Source organism: Spodoptera frugiperda, chromosome 2 (assembly GCF_023101765.2).
Source record: "Spodoptera frugiperda isolate SF20-4 chromosome 2, AGI-APGP_CSIRO_Sfru_2.0, whole genome shotgun sequence".
NCBI classification, from domain to species: Eukaryota; Metazoa; Arthropoda; class Insecta; order Lepidoptera; family Noctuidae; genus Spodoptera; species Spodoptera frugiperda.
The window spans coordinates 76588-94268 of NC_064213.1; the positions used below are offsets into that span (position 1 = coordinate 76588).

Genomic DNA, 17681 nt, shown 5'->3' on the forward strand with positions numbered 1-17681 from the left:
CGGCCGGCGTCCAGCTCGCTAGCTAACGCTAGCTGCTCGCTGCGCACTGGAGCGAGCTAATTCCGCTAAGCTCAATTATTTACGATCTTTTGAACGCTGGCGCCGCCCGCTACTCGCCAATCAAGAGTTGAAACTTTAAACTAAAACCTAACTGACCTTTTGTTCTTTTAAACTATAAACTGATTTATATTTTATGTTCAATAAAAACATATTCATGAACATAAATTTGTGTGTCCCTACCTAGATACTAGCACTAGATAGATAGGTTTAGTAAAGCCACCGTGCCTGCTAATAAAAACATTAATCAAAGAAGCGAGACTAAAAGATTATTGCCCGTAGCAGCCGGCCGATGTTTATGATCAATGTGTTCACCAAGTTATAACGAACCAACTTTCGGTAACTTGCTATCATTAATTATTTTTTGTGTTCAACGATATTTATTTGTTTGTAAATGCGAAATATTAAACAAAGACACGCTGTATCGGATCCATTAGCGAATCGACTCGCTGCGCGCTCACTCATTCAAATGGAAAATTGAAGGAAAGTAAGAAACGCAAATCACAGTTTCACGCCACGAATAGCAATGAGCCGCAGCTCGCAGCTCGCCGAGTTCGGAGTGCCGAGGACCGCGTGCCGTCCTCCAGCGAGGTAAGTAAGTGCGGCAGTTAATTGCATGGGAAAGTCACGGCGCACCTCCATTTGTATGGGAGACTTCATGTTGCGAGACTGAGCATGATGGTTGTAATTATGTAGTAAATAAGTAAATCGATTCTGGAATCCGTCGTTGTAGAATTAATTAATTGTTGCTCGCGTTAAACAGTTTGGCCGACAGAGGGCGCGCTGCGAACCTGAGCTGCCTGTTGTATCTGTGTCTGTGTTGTATCGGTGAGAGTAATTTCCTTTGAACTCCATTATACTTTTTGTCAAAGAAAATTATTTAGAGTCGCCTGAAAATGTTGAAACCCCTTTCTTCAGATTCGGCTTCCTTTTTCTATTTATTCAAGCACATTTTTCCTGTAATCGAATCGGCACACTGAGCTTCCAATTTGACTGAATAAATATGTATTTCAATATTACAAAACTAACTAAGTAGCTCGAAATTATTTACGCATTTATAATCTCATTTTAGCTTTGAACCACGATATGAGTACACTTCAAAGAAAAAATAAACAAAAATATGTGTATAAGGCCGAGCTCCACACATCGTACACTGTGTCTGTAGCTGCAGGGCGACGGGCATGTGTTCCTGTGGGTCCTGTAGTTACAACCACATGGAAAAATCGATTGGAAGCTAAATTTCAAACGGACAGCAGCGCGAAGTCGAGGAACAGACGAAGCTTACAGGCGACCTAAGCCTGATGGTACTCACCCACACACGTACTAAGTATGTACTTTTCAAACGGACAGCAGCTCGAAGTCGAGGAACAGACGTATGAGCTGGGCACCGAAAGTACCCAGCACTGATTTTCAGTTGGCACCCTTTGCAGTGACCCACGGACGGAGACAACGCACAAAACAAAACACAAAAGTAATATAGTAAAATAAAAATTAACAGAATAAATAAACATAAAAAGGAGAATATTAAAATAAACATACATACATATATTTTAAAATACATCTATAAATATCATCATCATCATCATCATCTATAAATATCATTCATCTTAAATAAAAATAAATGGTAACAATTAAAAAGAACACGGTAAAAGAAAAACATAATATTGTGGGTAGGTGTGTGATCGTAGGGTCACCCCGCAGCACGACACTCATTTGACTCCTACCTGTAAAAGTAGTCGCTTTGTCGGCATTACCCCATGGAATAGATTAAATTATCTAGACTATGTACATGTCTAGATAACAGTGCGCGGAAGAGCGAGCGTGGAAGGTATAAAGCCGGGTCCAGACGAGTGTAACGTGTAATGTAATCCACCGTGTAATGTAACACGAATTCTACGTGTGGACGGCAGTACGAGCATTACATGTAACGCTCGCGCGGCGCTCGGGGTTGATCCATCGGCTGTCGGTTTTTCGCGCGAACACAAAGACGCTCGCAGTGCTCGTTTGGACGGTGTTCGTGACGGTTGTGTCGTATGTACGTTCATGATGTGAAGTGACGAACAATCGCTTGAACTTATTAGTTTGTATCACGAAAACCCTGTTATTTGGGATCCAAAAAACCCGCAATACTTTAAAAAAAATCTGAAACACGATGCTTGGAATGATATTGCTCATTCATTGGAAAGAGATGTAGAGGATCAGCTATCACGACCTTCCTATTCGTATAACTGAGTGGAAACAGCTTTTGAAATATTTTCGCGTTCACAATTCGCTTTGAGTTCGTGTGCCGTCCACACTGTTGATGCTAAATTACACGTAATCTTACATTACACGTTACACTCGTCTGGACCCGGCTTAAGAAAATATAAAGCCGGGTCCAGACGAGTGTAACGTGTAATGTAATCCACCGTGTAATGTAACACGAATTCTACGTGTGGACGGCAGTACGAGCATTACATGTAACACTCGCGCTGAAGAACTCGTGTTACATTACACGGTGGATTACATTACACGTTACACTCGTCTGGACCCGGCTTAAGGGTGGCACAGGACGGGAATCCACCAACAACGACCGCAGACAACATGGGACTCGACGGTAAGTTTACTAGACTAATTGTATCCCGCATTGCTGTGCTTAAATTCAATACAAGTAATGAAAATAAATCCAGAAAACACTTTGATTAACAATAATTTTCTTTTTTGTGTTGCCATAATAAGTTTTTCCCGTGTCGTGGGTGCGTTAACAATCATACAAGTGCACGTCGTACATATGACACCCAGACCTGAAACAGCAATTTGTGGATCACAGAAAGAGTTGCTCCGCGCGGGAATCGACCCGGCTACACGTTGCGCGGCAGCCGGTTGCCCACTGAGCCGACAGTGCTGTACAAATGAACTAGACAATACAATGTTGTTCACGTGGGGCCGGGGAGCGCGAGTTGTTTTCTTTTCTAACTTTTTTGGGCTTCAACTTGTACTGAAAGTGTGACTCAAGTCGGGAGTTTGTTTTGTTTGTACAATATACGCGAGCCGATTACATAGACTACTTCAATAAGTCTGTTTGTTACGGACGAAAGAAAACAATAATTTTAGCGCAAATATGTTCAGTACTAAACAAGCAGGTACTTTACTTGGGAAAATAACCAGACATTAAAGATGAAGATGGTGCACGTGATGGAGACGGCGATAAGGAGGGCAATGGTGTGGAGATGGAAATGGATTCTAAATGTTTGAATATTTGTTGCAAATATACCGCGACAGTATAACGCGTTACTAAAGTAACGGGAGCCCGCCACGCTCCCGCTCTAGAAAGATTACCGACTTCAAAGCTGTTAAATATTTCAACTTTTTTAAATAAACACAGAATTTGTAAATCAGTCTCTGATTATTTTTTCAGTATCTGAGGACGGCCCAAGAGTTGAGAAGCAATTGGTAATCTCCAGGCCGCGCCGCCACGACCTTTAAAAATAGAATTTAATTTAGAATAGAACTTTGTTCAACTTTTAAGGAAAGTTGTTCTGGAGCTCGACAACTAACTAATACATGAATAATGAGTGTTTGCCAGTCGCCAGGTGCTGCGTCGGCAGACACTCGACGCGTTTAGTATAATTGCGGAGTTTCCAACACACTGCCGCACCATACACCATACACATTGTTACATAATTATTATGTTATCATTTATTTCGACGTTAAGCTACACTTTGGAACGAGCACCCAGCTTCACTAATAAACAGACTGATTGACAATTCAATTTGACGTTTCAAAATTGCCTAATTAAGGATTAATTGAAATAAATGCTTTGACTTGACTTGACTATTTTAATCCTAAATAAGTAATGGGTCATGTTTGTTTGAATATCCGTACAACATGGGCGGTAATGAGTAAAGTCCAATGCATAACTCATTATCAAAATCAATATTGTTATAATATTAATGGCAGCCACTAATTTATAATCTGCGCGTTGTACCAAACATACATTCTGTGTGTGTGTGTGTGTGTGTGACCGACTGCTGGCTGGACTCATGTGGAGACACACACACACACACACATTAATTAGTCAGTACTGGTGCAGGGACGTGTTGGGAAACTCGGAGCCACGTACGGACGGAGCGGCGCTAGTCACCGACACGGTATTGTACTGACACGATCAGTGATCTCCGCCCGCCGGCGACACTAGTACTTCACCATGCATTCCGTACATACATACATCATCATCACATCTCGATACTTTCCACATGCCACACAAATATCCTCTCAAACGATTCGCGTAGTTTCCAATATCTACATATGTGTATAGTCGGTACAGCGGCCGCCCGTCGTGCGTCCGTCCGAGTAGTTTCGACAGGTGCCCACTCGGTGCCGCGCCCGACCGTACCTCGACATGTATGACCCATTTCGAACAAAGAGATCTGCGCTATATCACAAACGATACTTTAAATATTTTATTTCAGAAGCGTCGTTTTTTATTTGTAAAATATTATGTTACTCAGTTTAGTGACATTAAACTAGTTGTGTTTGTAATCTGAAGTGGTGGCTCAGTCATCCAGTACCACTAGTTGTATCCGCGCGTAAACAAGCTAATGACGGAGATGTCATTACTGCGTCTACTAGCTTACTAAGTCAAGCTGCAGGCAATATACACTAAGAAATAAATAAATGAAAGCACTACGAGACCATTTCGTTGTAAAAAGTCCACCGTTTCGTTTGCTATTAACAGTCCAAGTATGCGGGTTTATTTGACCCTTGGGAAGAGGTTCGTCAAATATTCACCCACCGCGAGCCACATTGCTTGCATTAATAACACGGACCCTCGGTTTACCTTTCCGATCGACGAGCGCTCGCGGGCCACACCTGAGTCTCTGCTCCTTGGGGACCTGCGGAGAGCGGTTAAGAAAACTAACTCCAAGTTGTACCCTCGGTGCCTGCCAGAGTCCCAGCACTGCAGGGGGGGGGGGGACAATCAGTACCCCGGGGACAGGGCACGCGATGTACTATATTATCATTATACATATTTACTGAAACACAGTCTTGGTTGGGATCCTTAGGCTTAACTCACAAAGGGCAGGTTTGCAATATACATAATTTGACATTTATGTGGGTACAAGTCTCTGCTCGCCCAACCTTCTGGAACATTGTAGATACACGTAATATTATACGATCTAAAAATACCACATTGAGTTGCGAGCCCCGCGACCTTCGGGAGCAGACAAATATCCGACTAGTTAAGTAATTGTGTAGGCAGTCATTTGAAATCATATCGACAACTTCAGTTATTCATATGTGAACAATTTCCCTCGTCCTTGATAGTTCAAAGCCGATTTAACGCAACACTGACAAGTATTGGAAGCGCGACAGACTGTACGCTGTACATACACACCGGGACACATATATATAGTACATACATAGTACATAGTATATATGTAGACACAGACCGCAGCGCAGAGAAGCTGCGAGCAGGAGTCGTTATCGCGTGGAAAGAGCTTATATTAATATTCCTTCATTCGATATTGATTTCTCCATAACTAGGTTACACACAAATTCAGGTTATTTCAATAGGTAGGTCCTATAGCGACGGCGATGACGGCTTACTGAAGAGAATTTTAATTAGAATCTGCTTTTATTTTATAAGTACATGCAAAAACATAGGAAAACTCTGTTAATTAATTCGAGTAAGCAGTAAGCCGATTTATTCCCATCAAGGGATCTTTAAAAACTGAAATAATGTTTTCGCAGTGGAGGGGAGTGTTGTGTACATTTGTACAAGTTACGAACAAAGCGCAACGCACACAATCACGCGACATGTTGATCTCGAAACTCGTACCAAGTACGTAGTTATTTGTGTCAATGCTTCCACATCACTATACTGTATTGGCAAGATTTTGTGCAGAATAAATAAATGTATTGTATTTTGTCAACAATCCGCGGAGGAAAAGAAACAGGAACATAAAACAGGGTGGACAAAATAAAGAAGCAATATTTTTGTGCGACGCCAACGACATCAAAACGGCCGTCTTCACAAATCAAATGCGAGCACTCCGCAGCTACACACGACACACTACACACTACACACTACACACTACACACTACACGCTACACACTACGCGACCTACTCGCCGCCGCTGCTCGTACATCATTTGAGAAAATTGCTTTCATAACTAAGAAAATATTGTGGGAGATATGAAACGGCTCTGCGACGGAATAGACAAATAAACGGGACATGGTAGCTCCGTACTGTCGTACTGTTGTACTGTCGGTACACACGGACCGACACGGGAATAAATGAGCGTAAGTAGTCGAGAACAACTGCCGATGAATAAGCCGATGAGGGCTGAGTGCTCGTCCCGCCGCCGTCGCGAGATGTATTCATCATTCATATACAATTACGTATGTACGGGCCCCGGGACGGCGGGCTGTGCTCCGCTGTATCTATTGCTGACTTCGTTAAATGTCAACTTTCTTGTTCAACGCATGTTTTGCTGAACTTTTGTTTTGATTGTTCAACGCCACCTACTTATACAATGTTCACTAACTAGGTGCTAGTAAACTCGTCCTCTGCCTTTATCATACGAACCCGTATCATAACTGGGTAAAAGTTTGTATCACATTTATAATAATTTATAACATTAAGGTATTCATTTAATTATATTAGCTAGTTGTTGAGTTTCCCTCAGAGATATCATAACTTCTCCATTGTGTACAGAGAGTTGTATTCGTCCTCCCCCTCCCCCCTCCCCCGGGATGTCTATGTTTCAATTAACACGTCGCAGGTTCGAGCGGTGATTGATGACGTCGACTCCAGCAAGTCACGTCTGCCGCCGCGCGCCGCCCGCGTAGGCGTCACGTTACTAATTAACTCGCGATCAGCCAACCAGTCGCGTGTCTGCACCGCTGCACTCGATGCAATTAGACACGTCAGCAAGTAACCAGGCAGGAACTATTCGACAGATTCACAAGTTCGTACCTCGTCAGCTCCCACAGTGTGTGTAGTACGGGAGCTTTTGTGTACACAAGACGTTTAGTTAAACGACGCGCTCGCCGCACAGCTCGCTACACGACGGAACTGGTGTCGAACACTTTGCTACACGCGTGCGATATAGAGAGACGACACGCCAGTATAGGTCAGTGCGTGACATTAGCGAGATGTAACTCCACAGCCACGCAGTAATTACACAGGGTGGTGAGTAATGGCTGCCGACTCATGGCCGGCTATTTATTAGTGTAGTTATCCGTCACACCGACTCCTACCGCGCTACACACAAAAAGCGTGATTCAGTAACTGGAGCTCGGAACCCGACCACAACAAAGGTCGAAGCGTCTCCGATGCTCGATAGAAAGCTCCGAATTAAACAGTGTCCCGAAAAAGGGGTTTTAGAATACTCTAATAGGGCTTATACATTATTTAAGAGTCGTTTTAACCATTAAAGTGAGTAATAAGTGTAATAAACGGCGCGTGTTCTAATTTTTTAAGCGCCGTGTTTAATTTTATCGTCAAATATAAATTGGCTCATTAGAGAGGTTTGTGATGTTTGCCGAAGACAAAAACGAGCTTACATTTGTAAACAGCAGGCCGCGGCCGCTGATGTGTGTCAACAACGGATCATATTTAAGTTGAGTACTTCAGCGAGCGGCAGGAAGGGCCACTAGTGTGTCCAGCGAGGGGACCTCACGCCGCGCCGGGAGGGCGCAGCTAGCAGTGTCCACTACGGGGGAGTGAAGTGGTGCACTCTGAGTCACGCCTGGCGGCTCCGCGATACTCGCTTTGATCTCATTGTATCTGTGAGTACGTGGAGTGACGAGCAGGTGAGGGACGTCCTCGTTTCTCTCGTTTTATTCCATAATGGCCACGGCTGATGAAAGAGGACCCTTTTGCCGTTTGAAGTACGGAACTAATTACTTGAGCTATACATTTAGCTGCGCAGCTGGCTGGGCGAGGTAATCCCCCGGCGCTCGAGTACCTGCACGGAGCGCGTCTCCGCGGCCCCTGTGTGCCCATCTGTGTCTACTTACGGTGTCGTCGTATATTACTCACGTTTGTGTTTCAAATCTCAACACGCGTCAACAACTCAGTATTAATTCTGCTCGTCTAATGTTTGTGACACTGGAATGTACTGATTCAATCTTGCTTATCGATAGTTACTGAACATCTTAAGTCCTGTACAATAATACGTCACAACCCATTGGCAGTCGTCAGCGAGTACTAACACAGTCATGTAAGTGAACAGTCGGTAGTTCCCCCGGCATTGGCTGGATATCGACGACGCTGCTAAACGACGCGTAGTATGTAACGTATGGAAAGTGTTATGGTCCCCCGCAGATAGCACAGATACCGCGATATTACAGGAACACTGCCAACACAGCGCCTGCTGGGTAAACACATTTCCTCATCGATTTCGATGATTCTCACGGAGCGCGGGCTCATGTAGCTGTTTCAACGTTCAATTACTGGCCGCGTTATGTCCATACGATGCGCGATGTTAATCTGTGCTGAAACGACCGTTGTATATCCGTGCAGGTACGTTTGTTATGTGTACACTACTGTACAGAACTTGCAATGCTCGCGGACAATATGCATCCATTGTATGTTCGGTGATTAATTGAAATCAAAATATAACTGAGACTATTGTAACCGGTAGAAGACTCTGTGCTCGCCAGCAATACTTGCGCTTACAATGCTTGTTTCATCTTGTAGGATACTATGTAGCACGGTACGTAACTATTTATGTGTAAGTTGCGCTTAAATCCTACGACCGAAGGTATCTGCTCGGAATATAAACAGATTGGCTAGTTGGCTGTCACAGCGGCGGGCGGCGGCTATAAGCCGGCGTGTGTGGCGCGTGTGTGGCGCGTGTGTGGCGCGTGTGAGGCGCGTGTCGCGGCCCACATCTGTCACTGTCCACACTTCCGCCGCCCACGGACCCGCCGCACCAAGCAAAAGCCATTTCCTCTCCTTTGTGATCTCATAATGTATGGTGTTTACGATTTTCTGACAAGTGACAACCTTTTGTCATCTAGCTAAAAGAAACTTGATGTATTATTTCTTTTTGAATCGCCGTGATCCGGAGGATTAATACGCCCGCTTCTCATTCGGGCGGATTCGAAGCCTACCAACGGCAAGTGTGACTTGTTCCGAGTTATATGTACTTTCTAAGATTATTTAGACACCACTGACAAACGGTGAAGGAAAACATCGTGCGGAAACCTGGGTTATAATTTCTAATTATAAGTTTGTAATCGCCAACCCGCATTGTGAAGCAAGCGTGGTGATTAATGCCCAAACCTTCTCCGTGTGAGAAGAGGCCTTTGGTCAGCAGTGGCCACTTGTAGGCTGATGATGATGTTGGTGTATTGAAGTATAACTGAAAGATATCGGAGAGGTTGCGTATATTATAGGTCATAGTAGGTACGTGTTTGTATATTCCGTAAAGTAAAGCCGTTACAATATCGTGCACTATCTTCAGTCCACAGTTTCGAGTCGACGATGAAAGCATTATATATTTATGTAGGTTGTAGGTTACAGCGGGTGCTTTATCTAAATAAGAATCTTCGTGAGGATGTCGAAAATATGTGTTCTAAGTTGGAGGGAAGCGGCGCGCGGCGGCGGGCGGACCGTGGGGTAACGAGTTCACGTCAGCTCGGAGCTGAGACACGCAGCGCGTGCTCGCACCTTATATAACTTCAGTCCTTTCCAAAATGAAATAAACCTTCCTCCAAGTCGATATTTGTAGAACATGTCTAAATCATTATCTACAGCGCGCCGTCAGAGCTATTTACAACCTAGGTCGTCGGGAATCTCTTAGAGAAAAGTTTAAGGAGATCAATATTATGACCGTTCCATGTCAATTTATTTATGAAAATATTATGTATGTTAGAAAGAACCTACATTTGTTTGCGAAAGTATCTGACAGACACAACTATCAAACTAGACATAAGGATAGATTAGGTCAACCATTTTTTAGAGTGTCAAAAATAAGTAAGTCATTTATGGGATTCTGTGTTAAATGTTATAATAGAGTTCCAATGGAAATACAGAATCTGAATGAATCAAAATTTAAACTATGTATTAAAAAAACGTTATGTAGACAAGCATACTACAAAGTAAATGATTATATAGAAGATAAAAATGCTTGGAGGCAAGCTGGTCCGGCTCCACAGGATAACGAAAAAAATGTAGTAATATAACCATGTTATTTCGATGTGTTCTGTACGTTATACAATTATTGTAAATGTGAGAGCCCTGTAATTAACTGAAATCAAATTAGACTAGTAGAATGCATTTATGTCAGCTTGGAGTTGTCATGCTCACTCAAAGGTCTCATTGGCGGTGGCACGGGCATTGGATCGCTCGATTCCCTGCAACATGGTTGAGTTGGGCGGTGCTGGTGTACGTGTCATGTTCGTGAACGGGCGCTGTCAAATGGGACTGGTCAGCTCCGGACTGCATTAATTTTTATTGTCCTCTAGGTTATTTTCTTTTTCTGTCGCTTGGACTGTATATTAGTTTTACATTGTTCTCACATAGTTGAAGTAATCGAAACAATGTAACCAAGAATTGTATTGTAAATCTGATTGAAAAGGAGTAACCTATGGAGTTTCTTGCTCGTTCTTCTCCATAGGAATCTACACTTTGGAACGAGCAAATAGCTTCACTAGAGGACTGACCGACAGACAGACGTTATTAATATTATTATATTTGCTTTGACGTTCAAAAGTGCCTTCCTGGTCTATTTGAAATAAATGATTTGACTTTGACTTTGACTTTGAGTAAGTACGTGAAGTTTTGAAATAATGCTGTTATCCGGCCAAGTAACTCGCACCTCCAGCTCTAAGAACATTAAACTTGCAGTAACTGCGGCGCACTGGACTTGCAGCCGGCGAGCGAACAAACACATAAATCGTAATATTTGTTACTAGCGGTCTTACGTATAACAAATACTTCGAGGCAATGAATTGGCAATGAGTTATGGCGCGACTCGTCTCTATTACTTTGTTTTCATTTTATGTTCTGTAGTATAGTATAGTATAGTGGCAATATAAATGTAGTAATGAGTCACAACCACTGATGTCGTAGCTCCATCATTGTACTGGGTAACTATTGACTCTTTACTCAACAGTAGAACAATACACCTGAAATAATAGACGTACGGCAGGTAATAGAGAAGCTACACCCGACGCATTTTTTTTTTTTTTTTTTTTTTTATGGAACAAACCGGCAATCGAGCAGACGTATTACCTGATGGTAAGCAATCGCCGCCGCCCATGGACACTTGAAACACCAGAGGCGTTACAAGTGCGTTGCCGGCTTTTTGGGAGTTAGGAATTTAAGGGTTGTTGTTCGGGAATCGGGGATGGGGAAGATTGGGAAGGGAATTGGGCCTCCGGTAACCTCACTCACACAACGAAACACAACGCAAGCGTTGTTTCACGTCGGTTTTCTGTGAGGCCGTGGTATCACTCCGGTCGAGCCGGCCCATTCGTGCCGAAGCATGGCTCTCCCACACGTATACTAGAACATTATAGTTATTGCTAGAGTCAGAATATGGGCAGAGTGTGCACACTGAGATACCGACACACAGGCACCGTGCGACCGGACCGGCTGCTGGACAGCCGAGATACTGGGTACCACTGACTTAGTACCGACAGTCCACATACGAGTAAATGCGGGTCTATTATACAATTGTGGAAAATATTTTATAACTGGATCTAGATCTAATAGAAAAACCAACATGTCGAACTAAATAAAGCAACTATGCCTGGACAAACCGGAACATTGCACTCCACGATCACTCTATCCCATTAAAATTATATATAACTAGCTGACCCAGCGAACTTCGTACCGCCTTCGCGTAGCAATGATGCTCTACCTTATTTTGTATAGCTGAGCTATCTTAGGTATGAGTCCCTATTCAATTTGAACAGGAATCTATAATATCCTCCATATAAAAATGAATTCATAATTTCCTGATCTCACTATACCTGAAAAGGACTTTACTAATGTAATAGAAAACAAAATATATTTTCATAATAGTGTTTATTCCATAGGATTCAATAATTTCAATACTATTTTTACAAATCGCTATTGAAGAACTTGGCATTTTTAAGTAAACACTGAGTTAAATACCACGCGCGCTCTTTATTAATTGTTGGCACATTAAAATGTCCAGCATTTTATCCTGCAGGCGCCTTATCGGCTCTGATGACAATTTTGTGATTATCTGATGGCATGCGGTCTAATGCATTTGTGATTAATGCAACTAATTCATTGTGTTGATTTGATGGAAAAATGTTTGAAGTTGTTCATCACAATGGATCTTTTTACTGAGTTGTTGTGTGCGCAACGCTGATCGACTTCTCTTGCTGAATTGTCCATAAAATATATTTGCAAAAATGTATAGTCTTCAACAGGCACTGGCAATAAGGAACCTGTTTGATGATATATTTGAATCCCTGAATCTGCAAGAATATAAATATTTATACAGGTAATTGTATAGCAAATTGTACCACCATGTGGCTCGCAAAATACTGCCACAATACGTTATATCATTTCAAATTAAAACTACTTTAAACCTCGACATTAAACAGCCATCCACGGCAGCTTTAGGCAGTAGGCTTTACCAAGAACACCTTGCTCATGCCACTATAAAATACAACATGTTATAAAATGGTGCTGATTAAGTCTTCGGATTAAAGACTATTATTATGTATTTGACTTATTGTTTACAAAATACACATCACTGACTCGACATATTTTGCACCAACTACATGGTTTTAAAACTAAAAAAACGTTTGCCATTATACTTACTAAAAGTAGGCATAAAATTGTCTCGTATAACTTTTGTTGCCCCAAATGATGTCATTTGAAAGCAATTATTGTACTGCTAGATATGAGTCAAAAAATTAACCAATGAATGTAGTGGCTCTGGTGGCGGTACCAATGGCGTCAATTTGACTTGGCCGCTGGCGTAACACAATCCAGAGGCTTCATTTTTGAATTTCAATCCCAATGTGGACACACAATGTTCATTAGTCCAATAGCAACAATTTGCTCTGAACTGTAATCAATTGCCACATTATAACTGAATGCAGCTTTGTGGGGATTAAACACAACATTTCTATCTTGATATCGATTCAGTTCAAGTTCATTTCGCGCTTCGCGTTGCTCATCAGTTTGATTTGCTCTTATATTGCTTTGACTTGCCGTATTTCGAGTTCTGCGGCCTAAGCTTGTACGTCTGGTTGGTAGCATTGTTAAAAACGAAATCCCAACTGAAAATAAAAAGCTCTCATACATTTTCTGCATAACCATGTATACCAAATTGTAGTATTGTGTGTCACCAAAATTACTAAAAATTAATATGAAGATGTGAACTTACCTTGATTAACAAACACTTATTAGCAAGTAAAAATCTTCTTAGTCTTTAAAACTCGAAAAAATATTAAAATAATCTTTCAGAAATATTGAAAAATATACATTTAATTTTGCATATTTTAAAAAACGCGCAATACGAATGTCAATGTCATTCACACCAATAGACTATATTGAAAGAGCATCGTTTGTTCGAAAACGTGAAAAGAAACTTTAATTTACACAAAATAAATTTCTGAACACACGCGTAACTGTTGATAATTTGTCATTATTTCTGAACGCACGCATAAATATTTGAGGAATTTCTTTTAATGCTTAATGCACTTTTCAACATTTTCAATAGATTTAAAAAAAATACAGACAATTGTTTATTCACCCTTTTCAAATAGTTTATACATAAATGTCAATCATTATTTACAGTATTTGACAGGATGGACAACAAATATTTGACATTAATGTTTATTGAAAACATCTAGCTTTTGCCCGCGAAACAGGAGACCGGCTTCGGTCTCATCCCCACTCCGCGTTGTTCACTGGGTAGTTACACCGATATAGTCTGGCCAATGAGTATCCAGAGTAAAAGCGCGGAAAATTTTAAAAATTAATTAAATTACTAAAATGATTAATAAAAAATAGGGGTTGGTGATAGAAGGGCAAAAACTTAGGGTTGTATGTATTTTTGAATATCGTATCATAAAAAAATAAATAAAAAAAATTTTGTCGAAAAAATGAAAAAAAAAATTTGAGGGGTGGACCACCCTTATTATTTAGGGGTGTGAAAAATAGATGTTAGCCGATTCTCAGACCTACTCAATATGCTTACCAAATTTCAGAGGAATCGGTCGAGCCGTTTCGGAGGAGTTTGGAGACTAACTTTGTGACACGAGAATTTTATATATAAGATTTAAAACGCGTACAATCCGTATATAGGCAAATCTATTTGAGAGCTTCAACACGAATTTCATTTGCACACGGATCGGATAATCCCTAACATATTGATAAATTAATCAGCGGATTGAACGCGCGGCGGATTAGACCCAGCCTGCGTGTTGTACACCACACTAATGTACATACGATACATACGTAATGTAAAATATACGAATATATTTGTATTGTACTGTATTACAGAGTTGCTGAACCGATACCAATCAGGGGACGTCGTTTGTAACTCCAGCAATAATAGCAGAATATAGATCACAGGGACCCCGGTCGCTAACGACTATCACAAATTGCGCTAACGAGTCTATTTATAAGCTAAAACAAAGGGATACCAGTAACCGAAGAATTTGTTACACTACCCGACTCTTGCTTACTTTTACATACATACGTACATACGTACACACAAAGGTGTCTGTGAGGTATTGTGAACATCAATTTACATAGTCATTAAGTGGATTGTGACTTTCCTAAGATGTATTCTAAAGTCCGATAGACATTAGAAACGGCGAACAAAAGATTAGGATCATAAAACAGGCGGCGGCGGAGCTAAGCGAGAGTAATGGTGTAGCTCAGCGCGCAGTTTGAGTGCTATCAATATCGGTTTGTATTCAGGCGGCGGAGCGGCTTGCGGAGCGAATCAATCTCGCCGGCACCCGGCCGATGTGGGCGGACGTCAGTCTTGTGAAAAATCTCGGAGGTGTTAACCGAATGAAGGAATTATGTTCTCTCTAAATGTACGCTTGTATTCACACAGGGACGCGTGGGTTTAATGTACTTACCGTACTGTGTACCGCGCGGACTGCGCGGATGGCACACGTCTCGCTAATTAAGTCCACATTCAGACGTGTCCCCATTGTTAGTTTATATTTCAGCGAAATATACTACAAATAATAAATATACATAACATATTCTAACGCCTGATAAGTAAACTCAAACGTGATCTTATCTTATATATAAAATTCTCGTGTCACAAAGTTAGTCTCCAAACTCCTCCGAAACGGCTCGACCGATTCCTCTGAAATTTGGTAAGCATATTGAGTAGGTCTGAGAATCGGCTAACATCTATTTTTCACACCCCTAAATAATAAGGGTGGTCCACCCCTCAAATTTTTTTTTTCATTTTTTCGACAAAATTTTTTTTATTTATTTTTTTATGATACGATATTCAAAAATACATACAACCCTAAGTTTTTGCCCTTCTATCACCAACCCCTATTTTTTATTAATCATTTTAGTAATTTAATTAATTTTTAAAATTTTCCGCGCTTTTACTCTGGATACTCATTGGCCAGACTATATCGGTGTAACTACCCAGTGAACAACGCGGAGTGGGGATGAGACCGAAGCCGGTCTCCTGTTTCGCGGGCAAAAGCTAGATGTTTTCAATAAACATTAATGTCAAATATTTGTTGTCCATCCTGTCAAATACTGTAAATAATGATTGACATTTATGTATAAACTATTTGAAAAGGGTGAATAAACAATTGTCTGTATTTTTTTTAAATCTATTGAAAATGTTGAAAAGTGCATTAAGCATTAAAAGAAATTCCTCAAATATTTATGCGTGCGTTCAGAAATAATGACAAATTATCAACAGTTACGCGTGTGTTCAGAAATTTATTTTGTGTAAATTAAAGTTTCTTTTCACGTTTTCGAACAAACGATGCTCTTTCAATATAGTCTATTGGTGTGAATGACATTGACATTCGTATTGCGCGTTTTTTAAAATATGCAAAATTAAATGTATATTTTTCAATATTTCTGAAAGATTATTTTAATATTTTTTCGAGTTTTAAAGACTAAGAAGATTTTTACTTGCTAATAAGTGTTTGTTAATCAAGGTAAGTTCACATCTTCATATTAATTTTTAGTAATTTTGGTGACACACAATACTACAATTTGGTATACATGGTTATGCAGAAAATGTATGAGAGCTTTTTATTTTCAGTTGGGATTTCGTTTTTAACAATGCTACCAACCAGACGTACAAGCTTAGGCCGCAGAACTCGAAATACGGCAAGTCAAAGCAATATAAGAGCAAATCAAACTGATGAGCAACGCGAAGCGCGAAATGAACTTGAACTGAATCGATATCAAGATAGAAATGTTGTGTTTAATCCCCACAAAGCTGCATTCAGTTATAATGTGGCAATTGATTACAGTTCAGAGCAAATTGTTGCTATTGGACTAATGAACATTGTGTGTCCACATTGGGATTGAAATTCAAAAATGAAGCCTCTGGATTGTGTTACGCCAGCGGCCAAGTCAAATTGACGCCATTGGTACCGCCACCAGAGCCACTACATTCATTGGTTAATTTTTTGACTCATATCTAGCAGTACAATAATTGCTTTCAAATGACATCATTTGGGGCAACAAAAGTTATACGAGACAATTTTATGCCTACTTTTAGTAAGTATAATGGCAAACGTTTTTTTAGTTTTAAAACCATGTAGTTGGTGCAAAATATGTCGAGTCAGTGATGTGTATTTTGTAAACAATAAGTCAAATACATAATAATAGTCTTTAATCCGAAGACTTAATCAGCACCATTTTATAACATGTTGTATTTTATAGTGGCATGAGCAAGGTGTTCTTGGTAAAGCCTACTGCCTAAAGCTGCCGTGGATGGCTGTTTAATGTCGAGGTTTAAAGTAGTTTTAATTTGAAATGATATAACGTATTGTGGCAGTATTTTGCGAGCCACATGGTGGTACAATTTGCTATACAATTACCTGTATAAATATTTATATTCTTGCAGATTCAGGGATTCAAATATATCATCAAACAGGTTCCTTATTGCCAGTGCCTGTTGAAGACTATACATTTTTGCAAATATATTTTATGGACAATTCAGCAAGAGAAGTCGATCAGCGTTGCGCACACAACAACTCAGTAAAAAGATCCATTGTGATGAACAACTTCAAACATTTTTCCATCAAATCAACACAATGAATTAGTTGCATTAATCACAAATGCATTAGACCGCATGCCATCAGATAATCACAAAATTGTCATCAGAGCCGATAAGGCGCCTGCAGGATAAAATGCTGGACATTTTAATGTGCCAACAATTAATAAAGAGCGCGCGTGGTATTTAACTCAGTGTTTACTTAAAAATGCCAAGTTCTTCAATAGCGATTTGTAAAAATAGTATTGAAATTATTGAATCCTATGGAATAAACACTATTATGAAAATATATTTTGTTTTCTATTACATTAGTAAAGTCCTTTTCAGGTATAGTGAGATCAGGAAATTATGTATATTTACTAGCTGACCCAGCGAACTTCGTACCGCCTTCGCGTAGCAATGATGCTCTAC

General features: G+C 40.6%; 2 long non-coding RNA genes across 2 annotated transcripts; one reads left to right on the plus strand and one right to left on the minus strand.

Moving 5' to 3' along the window:
• Positions 1-12070: 12070 nt before the first annotated feature.
• Positions 12071-14324, minus strand: LOC126911584 (uncharacterized). The gene is made up of 2 exons (XR_007706118.1): positions 12853-14324; positions 12071-12507 (listed from the first exon to the last, which is right to left on the minus strand). It is a non-coding gene; the product is annotated as an uncharacterized LOC126911584 (long non-coding RNA).
• A 975-nt stretch (positions 14325-15299) lies between these two features.
• LOC126911588 (uncharacterized) lies at positions 15300-17557 on the plus strand. The gene is made up of 2 exons (XR_007706121.1): positions 15300-16775; positions 17121-17557. It is a non-coding gene; the product is annotated as an uncharacterized LOC126911588 (long non-coding RNA).
• The last annotated feature ends 124 nt before the right edge of the window (positions 17558-17681 follow it).